This window comes from Suricata suricatta, chromosome 2 (genome assembly GCF_006229205.1).
Source record: "Suricata suricatta isolate VVHF042 chromosome 2, meerkat_22Aug2017_6uvM2_HiC, whole genome shotgun sequence".
In the NCBI taxonomy this organism is placed as follows: domain Eukaryota; kingdom Metazoa; phylum Chordata; class Mammalia; order Carnivora; family Herpestidae; genus Suricata; species Suricata suricatta.
In genome coordinates, this window is record NC_043701.1 from 48,753,091 (window position 1) to 48,765,743 (window position 12,653).

The window sequence follows — 12,653 nt, forward strand, 5'->3', positions numbered from 1 at the left end:
GAGAGAGAGAGAGAGAGAGAGAGAGAGAGAGAGAGAGAGAGAGAGAGAGAGAGAAGAATCCCAAGCAGGCTCCATGCTCAGTGCGAAGCTCAATGCGGGCTTGATCCCATGAGCCTGGGATCATGACCTGATGAGCCAAAATCAAGTCAGATGTTCGCCCAACTGAGCCCCCAGGCGCCCCCAGAATTTAAGCTTTTGAAAGTGAACTTTGATTTTCTAACATTCCGCAGCTTATAAATGCACTGTCCCCTGACAGGTGGTGACGCAGACAAGTTTATTAGTCTCCTCTAACACAAGAGGATTCCAATACTCAGAGAGGATACACAGCCACTGAAAGCCACACTCTGTGGTGCAGACTCAAACTGAGGCTCCGGAATCTCTTCTCTCTTCTCCCCTCGACCGCCTCTCCTAACAAAAGGACAGCATCCACGTGCGCTGAATCTGAAAGGACAGCTCCAAAGTCCTTTCTAAATAATTTCAAAAGCAAGTGAATAATAACTTTTCTATTCAAAACCAGTATGTGTTGAAGTGGGTCACACAGCAATCCAATTAAACACTGAGTCATCCTCAAATGCCCGTGCCAGTGTTCTCACCAGCTGACAGAACTCCATGTTCTATAGTGTGCCCCTATAACCTCGCACATTTAATTGAAAAATAAGTAAAAGTTCCCAGATCCCACGGCTTCGGAGTGGATTGTGAAGAGGAGTGCTTCTCCATTTGGGGAAGGGGAGAAGGAGGTATATTCCAGTCATGAGGGGCTCTTTGCAAACCGCACGTACCCCAGACTTCCCCGTCACCAACCCCTCGACGACCCAGCCCAGGAGGTCATTGCCTGCCCCCTCAAGTGTACTGATGACAGTTTTTGGACACCACTGTTTCAGAGGACAGGGTCTATATCTGCACAACCCCTGTAAGGAACATTCCTCCAGTTCTCTGACCAACCCATTGTCTCAACTCTGCACACTCGTAGTGTCTAGTTGGCCTACAGGTCAATTCTGAAACTGCCACCTCAGGCCCTTTGGGCTTCTGGTTCCCTCTGAAGCCCCTCCCGCCCCGACCCCCGACCCCCCCCACCCCCCGGCCCCGTCCCACCCACCACAGAGGCTCCTTCCCATCCTGGGGGTCTTGGTTTCAATGCTACCTCCTCAGAGAAGCCTCCCCTGACCACCCACTAAAGCAAACAACTCTCCCCCAGTAACATTCTACCCTTTCATTTTCTGTGTAGAATTTGCCACAATCTATATTATTTTATCTACTAATCTATTTGGTTGTTTATTATCCATCCTCTCAAAGGTCCCACGAGGGTAGGGACCTTGTCCAAATCATTCAGGCTTTATAACCTAAGCACTTAGCAGAGTGCTTGGCATATAGTAAGTGCCCAATAAATATCAGGTCAATTAAATTTGATTGGATTAGTCCCAACTAATTTTCTCCATGTCTGTATCACCATCAAGTTTCTAAGCAACCACGTGGGCTGGGAGGAGGGGCATATGAACACCGAACACCCCACCAGCCTCTCTGGCCAGCCCCCTCCCTCTCACTCACGGTTGTTAATCATTCACCTTGGGAGAAAAGAAAGCTTTCAGCCTGCAACAGCCCAGAGGGCACCGACTGAACCACTTGTCTCCTTCTATCGTTTTCTATGTCTCCTCCTGACAAATCCACGGAGAGTAAAAGAGGAGAATGGGGAACAATGTTAAAGCCATGCCACTAATAGTCAGAAAGAGTAATCAAAGTGAAAAAGAGCAGATTGCTAACAGTGTGCCCGACACTGTGAAGAGCTTAGAGGAGGAATGAGCTCATCAAAGCCCCAAGGTAGCCAAGTACCATTACTTTCATTTTACAAATAAGGGAACTGTGCCCAAGGTCACGTAGCTAGTGAGTGAAGGAGCCGGGATCCAAAGCCAAGTAACCAGGCCTCCCCTTTACCCACCACACAGTACTTGCGTCACCTCCTTAGAAATAAATGCTTAAAAGATAGCAACCGATACACTGACTTATTAATGTATCAAATGCTTTCGGGAGGTGACAGAGGTGGGGGCAGAGTTCTGTCTGTGAACCTGGGAAAACCCGAAGCCAAACACCTAGACATGACATTCTCAACCTGGGAAAGAAGCAATACTGGGAGAAGTGTGCTGCATTCACACGACAGACCTCTTTAGTGTCACTGGCTATAAGGGACCCTCTAAGCATTATGGAGGACAAGGACAAGTCAGTTCAACATGGAATCGCTGAGCATCTGCCGTGTGATAGTTACAGGTCTAGTCCTGGTGACAGGTATTTTTTTCAACGGTTAAGTGACACTTTCTCACTTCTACGACCTAAAGATGCCCAGGCACAGATATGAGACTGTCTGCTTGTAATGCAGAGCTCGCTGTGTGTCACCCTCCCCCCAAAATGGCACTGACAACAAGGCCACAGGAAGAATGGAGGGGCAGAGGCTTCCTGGAGAAGACAGGGCTTGACGAGGCCTCAATGCATCAGGACAAGCACAGAAAACGGGACCAGGTGATGCAGCGGCGTACCACTTTCAGAGAGCCAGGGATCCGGCCCCAGGAGTGGAAGAGCTGTGTTGGCAGAATACTGGAAGGAGGTCAGTCTGGAAGGGTTCCAGAGGGCATCTGCATGATAAGGGGAGGAACTTGATGGGGCGCTGGAGTGGCTAAGTTGATGGAGCTTTTGGTTTCGCCTCAGGTCATGATCCCGGGGTCTTGAGATCGAGCCCTGCGTCGGGCTCCATGCTGAATGTAGAGCCTGCTTAGGATTCTCCCTCTCTCCCCCTCTGCCTCTCGATCTCTCTCAAATAAATTTTCAAAAGTTTTTCAATTATATACTAAAAAAGAGGTGGACTGAACTTTGATCCTGCCGGAAGGCAGGGATGACTGCGTAAGTTGCCATGACATTAGAGCAGCAACTCATGGGGGAAACGCGGAGGGGGATTGACAGGGAGAGAAATTCCAGGCTGTGCGCTTCATCAGGGGGTTGCTGGCATACTCCAGCCAGAAGAAGACATCATGGACTCAAGGTGGGCAGGGGGGATGGAAAAGCACCAGAAAATACCAAGACACAAAAAACAGAGGGTGTCGGGTGCAGTGAAACTGTTCCATATGATACTCTAATGGTGGACACGTGTCAGACTTTTGTCAAAACCCACAAAGTGTACAACACCGTGAGTGGACCTTAATGTAGTGTGGACTTTGGGTGATAATGGGGAGGAGAAGCAGGCAGTATATAGAATCTCTGTGTGCTTTCCCTGAATTCTGCTGTGAACCTAAAACTGCCCTCAAAACACACACACACACACACACACACACACACACACACACACACACACATTCTATTTAAAAATACATACATCATGAGGGGCACCTGGGTGGCTCAGTCAGTTAAGCATCCGACTTTGGCTCAGGTCATGATTTCAAGGTGCATGAGTTTGAGCCCTGCGAGGGGCTCTGGTGCTGACAGCTCAGAGCCTGAAGCCTGCTTCAGATTGTGTGTGTGTCTCTCTCTCTCTCTCTCTCTCTCTCTCTCTCTCTCTCTCTCTCTCTCTCTGTACCTCCCCCACTCGCACTCTGTCTCTCTCTCAAAAATATACATTTAAAAATTAAATATATATATATATACCTCATGAAAAAAACTTGGACAAGAGCATGATGGAGAAAAGGGAGTCAGTGATGACTCACCTATCAGGTGACCGGAAAAAAGACTGTGGTCACCGGTAGAATGAAGAAGTCAGAAAGGGGTGGGGTGGGGGTGGGGGGACTGCTCTGAGAGCTAAGAGAGTAAGATGAGGTCAGGTGGGAACAAGCCAGGATTATGTAGGACATCCGCACAAAATGATCTTGTTTTGGAGAACAGGTTGGGACTGAGATAAGAAAAGGGTACAGGTATGCAAATTAGAGACAGAAATGAGCATTAAATGTTCCTCTTTGGTAGAAGTGATAAATTCTCCTTCAAAAAGGAAACTCATTACAACACACTGGACACAACGATCATTCCACCGAGCTCGAGGCCTCTGGTGCAAAGAACTGCAACGAGGAAGGCAATTTCAGTGACTTCCGAGAAGAGCAACACAAGGAACTGTGATCTACTGGTCAAGTTCAAATCTGCCCAAAGTGACATCAGTCCAGATAGGAAGAACTCACAAGTAATGTAAGGGACAAGTTAGAAGGGAGATTTCATGTTTGAGCAAGATTTCACTTCTGACTTCCCCTAAGAGGAGTAGGAAGGGCACAGTGGATGGAAAAATGCAAGGCAGCCTGGCTGTGAATTCTCACTCTGCCCTTTGCCAAGAGAAAGTATTTAACCTTTCTGTGCCTCAGTTTCCTCATCTGTAAAAAAAAAAAAAAGGAGGACGCCTGCCTGCTTCGTGGATCTGCTGCAAAGGCTGAAGGAACAAACATGGCGGCATATGCCGAGGACGCACTGCGCCAGCCACTGTCACCGTTCATTACAGTCCTAGACTTCGCGAAGACCCCGGCGTAAAAATGCTGAAGTCTCTTCCTCAATATCACAAAGCACCTGTTCCTTTAAAAAATGTTCTCTTCAAGTATCTGTTTTGTCAGATGGAACAGTGATATTGACAGAAGTAGAAAATCTTAGATATTTATATATGCTCTGAAACTCAGCTCACCTGTGTGAAATGCATACTTTGGCCACTGTCTGCAGCAAATCATTTACCCGGGAATGTCCAAATGCCTGATTCTGATCCAAGAAGGTGAAGATAAGCCTTATGGAAAGTTCTTTTAAAGTGGGTAAAATACCAAAGTTATTATTCCTTAAATTACCTGCCAATGCACTGACTGTAATCCAAGGGCATTTGACATGTGTTTGTTTACCGACTCGGTTTAGCAAAGTTCTCCAAACAGAGGTCAGTTTTTCAAGGTTTTTCAACTGTCAGGAAAACGAGCTGACTAGAAAAAACCAGCATCCAGTCTGCACCTCCTTGTAAATCACGGCATTGATTTCCTGGCCTAGGAGCTTTCATGTGTGTTTGAGAGGGAGCCCAGATTCTCAGGGTCTGATCACCCGTATAGAGCTGATGAGAAGTCTGTGTCTCCTGCTGAGATACCGGCACCCAGAGCTATGGTAACACCATCTCCCCCAACCCAGCAGGCGACCCCAGAATGCTGCAAAGACGATTGCCTTCTCCCCTTCTCCCCCTTCTCCCCAGCTCTTCCAAATGCCACTCTACAATAAGGAGAGCTGCTATGTCAATAAGAAAGGGGAAAGGGGCGCCTGGGTGGCTTAGTCAGTTAAGTGTCTGACTTCTGCTTAAGTCATGATCTCGTGGTTCATGGGTTCGAGCCCCACATAGGGCTCTGTGCTGACAGCCTGCTTCAGAGTCTGTGTCTCCCTCTCCAGCTCATGCTCTGCCTGTCTCTCAAAAATGAATAAATTTAAAAAAAAATTTTTTTTAGGGGCATCAGGGTGGCTCAGTTGGTTAAGTGTCCAACTTCAGCTCAGGTCACGATCTCACGGTTCATGACTTCAAGCCCCACATCGGGCTCTGTGCTGACAGCTCAGAGCCTGGAGCCTGCTTCCAATTCTGTGTCTCCCTCTCTCTCTTCTCCTCCCTGCTCGCACTCTGTCTCTCTGTCCCTCAAAATAAATAAGCATTAAAAAAAACACTAAAAAATATTTTTAATTAAAAGAAAAGGGGAAGAAAATTATCACCTAATAGACAACTCTTCTTTGCGTGTTTAGATTTCTAATTTCTAAGAAGCACAGGTCTCCAACATAAAAGCCCCTTGCTGTGCTCTGCACTTTGCACTGTTTGGGCTTGGAAGTCTGAGGAAAGAGCTGGGAAGAATCATGGAGGGAAAAGACTGGAGCTCAGAGGCAAGTGAGGAGGGAGGGAAGGGCAGGACTAAGAGGAGAGGGAAGGAGTCCCACAGGCTGACTTCCCCTAACCTAGTTAGGTCCACTGACCCGGCAAAGCACAGAGTGGCAGACTGCTCTATCCGCACGTCTGGGCGGACACCAAGGTAAAAGAGAGAGCAGGTGAGCCTTTCTCCCACTCATACCCTAGAGAATTTGCAGAAAACCTGGGAGGGCTGTGGACTTCCTTGGGCCACGGGCTTGTGGGTTCTCACCGAAGAAGTTTATTAGTTCTCTAAGGAACAGGAGGCCCCCAGGGGCTACCTGGTTAAAAAAGAATGTGCCTTTCTTCCCCAAAACTAACTAAACAGTTCCTACTTAACATCTAATCACCACAGGAATGCACCAAAAGGCAAAGAATGGACACCCACCCCTACTTGGTTCGTGCCCCACAGGTCTTACACGGCCCCCAAGTTCTAACAGGAAAATGCAGTAGACCAGGAGGGAAAGCGACAAGCAGTAGTGGATGATGTGGATGTGCCTTCCCAGATGCACCCCGTTTCTTTGAAATTAGTCCCCAAGAAGGTCACGTTCGTGCAGTGTGACCCCAGCCCAACCCTGCCCCACCCACCCCACACTTATGGCCCTGCCACCTGTCTCAGCCGTCCACAGGGACAGTCCAGTCCACACCACAGGACTGGTAAATCAAGGGAATCACACGTTTCAATGTATGTTCCTAAAAAGATTACTCTGGCTGATTTAGGAAATGGGATCAGAGGGGAGCAGGATGGAACGAGAGATGTGATCAGGAGCTGGTATGAATGTGTGTGGCAGCAGCCTGAGCTGGGGGGAGGGGGGTGCTGGGACAGGGGGTGGAGCATAGACAGATGGGAAAATCGGCCTAGACCTTGAGCCGGCTCAGAGGTGGGGTGGAGAAATGGCTCCCAGTGGTAGCCTGGAAACATGAATGGATGGCAGTAATAATTTCTTCAGATGGGCAAGGGAGGAGGACGGGTTGGGTGAGAGTGGGGAGCAAAGGAGGAATATTCAAGAAGTTAAAGAAACTCCAGTATCTGAGCCGGCCTCTGCACAGACATCTCTGCGGACCTATATTGCATTTTGCATTCACAATGCTGGGTTCTTTTTCTCAGAGAGGGCCCCTAAACTGCTTAAGCATCAGGCCTCACAAAACTGGGGAGGGGATGATCAATAATATTGGGTAAATTCATTTACTATGTCCGTGACACATCCAAAGAGTCAGATTTGCTGTTAACTACATAATCCCGGAGCTCGAGAGAGAGGAGCCAGCCCTCTGCGTCAAGGAATTATCGGTTCGAAGCAACAAATTAAACCAGTTTGTCCAGTGTTTAGCATTACTTCTGGATCAGGTGGGAATCAAAATAAAGATTCCGAGGTCTCATCCCAGACCTACTGAATTAGAATAGTTGGAAGTAAAGCCCAGAGAGCTGCTTTAACAAATTTCCCGGAGAATTCTTATGCACAAAAACATCTGAAAACCACAGACCTAAAGAGAAAGTGTGAAGAAATAAAAGAGCATCAGGACAGGTCAAGCAGGCGTCAAACGGAAGGGTCAGTGGGAAAGTGGAAGAACAGGAAAGGGAACGGATCACTTATCTGATTATCAGTCAAGTTAAACATTTTTATACACGTATGTGAATTACCTGTGAATAGCCTTTACCTGTATTTTTATTTGATTTTTTCCTTTTTTCTATTGATTTTTAAAACTCCATGCCTCCTATAGATATTGCAACTATTTGTTTACCAATCTTTCAACTTTCTTTATGACATCTTTTTTCTTATAGAAGTATAATGTTTCATAAAGTTAAATCAGTATTTTCCTTCATGACTTTTAAGTTTCATTAAAGTTGGCAAGGTCTGGGGCACCTGGGTGGCTCAGTCGGTTAGGCGTCTGACTTTGGCTCAGGTCATGATCTCACGGTTCGTGAGTTTGAGCCCCGGGTTGGGCTCTGTGCTGACAGCTCAGAGCCTGCAGCCTGTCTTTGGATTCTGTGTCTCCCTGTCTCTCTGACCCTCCCCTGCTCACGCTGTCTCTCTCTCTAAAATAAATAAAAACATTTAAAAAAAAGTTTAAAAGAAAAGGAAAAATAATAAAAAGGCAAGGTCTTTCCTACTCCAAAGTTATTTTTTTAATAGTTTATTGATTTCTGATACAAAGAGAGACAGAGCATGAGATGGGGAGGGACAGAGAGAGAGGGAGACACAGAACCTGAAACAGGCTCCAGGCTCTGAGCTAGCTGTCAGGAAGAGCCCGATGCAGGGCTTGAACCCACGAACATGAGATCATGACCTGAGCCAAAGCCGGACACTTAACCGACTGAGCCACTCAGGCGCCCTCTCCAAAGTTATTTTTAAAAACCATCTCACATATGTATGTATTTTTATGTCTATAATTTGTTTTTGACATTTAATCTTTACTCTAAATGGAATGTGCTTTTATGAATGGTCCAAGCCAGCCATCCCAACAGACTTCACTATAGTTGATTTTATGTTACTTTCAGTTCCTGTCTTCACAATGGAGCCATTTCTAGACTCCCCATCCCAATATATTTTGAAATCTGGCTGGACAATACATTCAAAATATATTACCTATTAGGCCAAATCTATTTTTCCAGGTGAACTTTATCAGCTTGTCAAAATGAGGCAAAATTAAAGGACGGCCTAAACTAACCAAGATCTCGTGACCTTTTCGTCTTGCTTAGTCACTGCAGCAAAAGCCTTTGGCCAGGAGGTGGCCTAGTGACTCACACATGACACAGAAAACTCAGCCTTCATAGAATTCTGCTTGAATTTATAAACATCTCAGCAAAAATATTCTAACACTATAACTGCACCAAGAGGCCTGAATGGCCTCCTTGAGACTCAACCAACACATCTTCTGACTCTTTCCTCACCTTCTCCCCAGTGTTTATGCTCCTGCTCAGACCTTTCAGAGTTGCCGATGCCCATCCTGAATCGTAGTAAAGGCGATCAGTTCACAACACGTTATGCCAAAAGACAGGCACCTCCAGGAAGCTCTGCTGGCCCACGCACTGTGGGAGCCTGGCAGGTGAGGAGGGGGTCTTTTGACGCCTCATAATTTATTCGCCTGGCTCCATTTATTCCAAAGGGAAATACAGGAGTGTGATGGAAAGAATACAAGACCAGGAGACCTGAGTTTTGGCCCCCTTTTGACTCTTAATTAGCTGTGTGGTTCAGGTTAAGTTATGCTGCCTCCCCCCTGGGTCCCTGTTACCTCATTTGTAAAATGAGATTATTGGAATAGAATAGTCATTTCTAACCTTTCTTTGGGCCATGGGTGACCCTTTAAGAATCAGAAGTAAGCTGTGGATTCTCTCCTCCAGAATAACGCACTTTTGCACAGGAGTATAAAATCAGACATTTTCAGGGGGTTCAGAGATTCCCCGAAAGCCTATCTCTGTATTCCTAGGATCAAGATCTCTGAGACCTTCCATAAGCTGTTAAAAATACCAGAGAATACAATAAACATATATAGAATCACAAAACCTTACGCCAAGTTGAATCCTTTGCAGAATTAAAAGCATCTGCTCTGCAGGTAACTAGGAGGAGAAGCTAGTTACTTAGGGAAGAATAAATGAAAGTGCCAATAAGACTTGCCCTTGACTGAGGCCTGGCTCAGCCCTTCACATGCACTCGCAGGGGACTGCGTGAGAGCACCCATTCCAGAGCCAGGCGGCCCAGGTCAAATCCTGTCTCCTTCACTTACTAGTTATCTGCCCTGGGCTCTGTGCCACAGTTTCTCCATCTATAACAAAAAAAAAAAAAAAAAAAAAAGAGAGAGAGAGAGAAAGGTGAGAGGTGCCTGGGTGGTGCAGTTGGTTAAGCAACCAATTCTGGGTTTGGGCTCAGGCCATGATCCCACGGTTCCCGAGTTGGACCCCCACATTGGGCCCCACATAGGGCTGATGGTGTGGACCCTGCTTGGGAATCTGTTTCTCCTTCTCTCTGTCCTTCCCCTGCTTGTGTTTTCTCTATTCCTCTCAAAATAAATAAATAAAACTTAAAAAAATTAAAGAAGAGTGAGGGGGTAGTAAGGACTGTTCATATATGTGTGTGTGTGTGTGTGTGTGTGTGTGTGTGTGTGTATACATATATATGTGTGTGTGTGTATATATATGGGGTATTTGAAACAGGGCCTGGCCTACAGTAAGCCCTGAATTATTATCAGCTATTACAGAAAGGTGGGATCCATTTGCTGAGTGGTTAAAATTGTAAGCTGTGAAGTTTAGGGAAGTCTAAAATACCTTGGGGCACCTGGGTGGCTCAGTCGGTTAAGTCTTGGGCTTCGGCTCAGGACAGATTTCACGTTCGTGGGTTCGAGCCCCGCGTCAGGCTCTGTGCTGACAGCCAGCTCGGAGCCTGGAGCCTGCTTCTGGTTCTGTCTCCTTCTCTCTCTGCCTCTCCCCCTCTCATGCTCTGTCTCTCTCTGTCTCAAAAATAAATAAAACATTAAAAAAAATTTTTTTAAATACCTTGATGCCTTAGTTTCCCCAGATATAAATAGGATCGAATTCATGAGTTTGTTGTGAGGATTAAGGACTCTCTTATAATGCCTAGCACATAGTAAGTGCTCAATAAATGTCAGCTGCTGTTATTTACAATTCTGGGAGGCAAAGATGACCATTCCTTTTTTTTTTTCATTTCTGAATATAGGATAAGTCAGACAGGTGAAGTGCCCAGCCGATGGTATCTCAGCTAGCAAATGATAGTGCCAAGTCTTCAACGTGGGTGAGTCTGAAACCAGAATCTGTAACCACTACCCTATACTATCTTTTATTTGAACAAGCCTAAGAGAGTATAAATGCTGATTCATACTGCGTTAACTAAGAAGAAAGAGGTGGGTGCTAACAGTCTCAAATTCGGGGTATTCTCCATGGAGGTCAGCCCTGACCAAAGCCAAAGCAAAAAGCCTTTCTTTGCCTCTCTTAGAAATGAAAGACTACAGAGGCGGGACTTTCACCTCAACCAATTCTAAGCCTTTCGCAAAGCTGGTTGTTAAACCACAGCAGTGACACCAAAAGAGGGAGGGGAGAAAAAGAAGAAGCCATTTCACAAACTAGCTTAACTAACAAAGTAAACCCTTTAAAATGAAAGCAGAGACCCCCAAGGCTGAAAGAAGACACCCAAGAGTGCTCCAAAGCCACAGAAAACTGTGTCTAGGACAAACGTCAGCCATTAATGAATACATTTTTTATTTAGAAAAGAATGACCATTTATATCTGTTTTTTGGATACCAAGCTCCAGGAGGCCTTCCCCTAAAATGAAATAAGAGGAAGTTCTCACCACAGCCCAGAGCGGTGGGGAGAGAGGTGGAGTGCCAGTCAAGAGACCCCTGGTGCGGAGCAGTGTCACCTGAGCTCGCCCCCACTGTTTCAACACCTACTTGCTCACCCAGGAAACGCTAACTGGTAGTGGGAACTGAGACTGAAATATGCCTGCAGAAGAGAGAGGATAATGAGTTAAATACAAATCTAGTGCTTGTAATCACATTCTTCACATCTTCCCATATTTACTTCTAAGTGTATTTTATTTTTGTACCCTTATCCAAAACATCCCCAGTCATCAACCTGAAACCTGCTAATCCTTAGAACAAAAAAGGCCCGTAGGGAATAGCCATCCCCGGAAGAGACAGCAGAGAGGGCAGGAGCGCTCACCTCACGTGCCTGGTACCTCCCATACAGGGACCCAGGAGGAGCCAGTCGGTTCTCACGGGCTCTCTCCTGGGCGATCACCTTACACTAAGGCTCAGCTCCCCCCAACAGGGAGTTCTGCATTCCAAGCCCTCCCCAGCCCCCCTCCAGGTCACCCCGAGGGTCGAGGGTCGGAGTCAGAAGCCCACTAGAATCTAGGCCTGTTTCTGCTTCCATCCGGCTGAAGGACTCCCCTCCCCGGGCCTTAGTTTCCCCGTCCCTAAAATGAAAGGTTTGAAGGAGATCACGTGAAAGCCTCGTTCCTGCTCTATATTTCTAATTCCATCATTCTTAAAAGTAAATGTTTCCTGCAGAAATAGAAGCTCTTCCTTTCAAGCAGGACACGTTGCCCTGCGTCCCCGCGACCATTCCCTTCAATAACCCGTGTAACCTCACAGAAGTATGATGCATCAGAACTGAAAAACAGGCTGTTGCTTTCCCGTGGTACCAAACCTGGTCATCAGTCAACATGGATTTTCTCTCGGGCCTCTTCCCTCAATTCTGTAATCCCACGAAAACCCCGGGCCACCCTCCCCAATTTTTAAACTCAAAGCTACCCTTTCATTGGTTAAAAAAAAAAATTAAAAAAAATTAAAAAAAAAAACCCACCCAAACCCGGCCTAGAGTAAGATGCCACAGCACTTTTTCGGGCATCCAGGATTCCGCCTCCGCCCCACCCTCTCGCGGGGATGTCTGTTTAGCCCTGAACCCCTGCCTGGATCGATACGTAATACACTCCATGCCCTCCCCTGGCAAAGAAGCCGACCATTTCTTCCTCCCATGCACATCCCGGCTGGAAAGGTGGCAGCTCCCCGCTCCAATCCCGGGAGACCCAAGCTCTTCCCGGCCCGCAGGGGACGGCACCTGGGCGCATGGGCCCCTCAGGAAAGAAAAGGGTGGCCGGCTCGCCCACGGCCGCGGTCCCCACCCCGGCGGCGCGGGGAAGCCTCCCCCGCAGGGTTCCTGTCACTTACGGACGGTTCCTCCCGGCAGGGCCAAGCGAGCCAGCAGGCAGGCGGCGGAGTTTGCTGACTCAAAGGCGCGGTGGCGGCGGCGGCGGCGAGCGCCCAGGAGCGCACCCGA

The 12,653-nt window shown here is 47.2% G+C and overlaps 1 protein-coding gene and 1 long non-coding RNA gene across 4 annotated transcripts in view; one reads left to right on the forward strand and one right to left on the reverse strand.

The window, feature by feature from the left end:
* SNX10 (sorting nexin 10) overlaps positions 1-12,645 on the reverse strand; it is a 72,825-nt gene extending 60,180 nt beyond the window's left edge. Inside the window, exon 1 of one of the 2 annotated variants that reach the window (XM_029926041.1) lies at positions 12,545-12,645. The gene's annotated coding sequence lies outside the window, so the exon portion shown is untranslated. The remainder of the gene's footprint in view (positions 1-12,544) is intronic. The other variant, XM_029926047.1, reaches the window with a different exon arrangement.
* The window catches only part of LOC115280890, a 12,045-nt gene continuing 1,268 nt past the window's right edge, over positions 1,877-12,653 (forward strand). The window contains exons 1-2 of one of the 2 annotated variants that reach the window (XR_003903987.1): positions 1,877-2,593; positions 10,534-10,608. This is a non-coding gene — a long non-coding RNA (uncharacterized LOC115280890). Of the gene's footprint in view, positions 2,594-8,628; positions 8,909-10,533; positions 10,609-12,653 lie in introns of those variants that run through there. The other variant, XR_003903988.1, reaches the window with a different exon arrangement.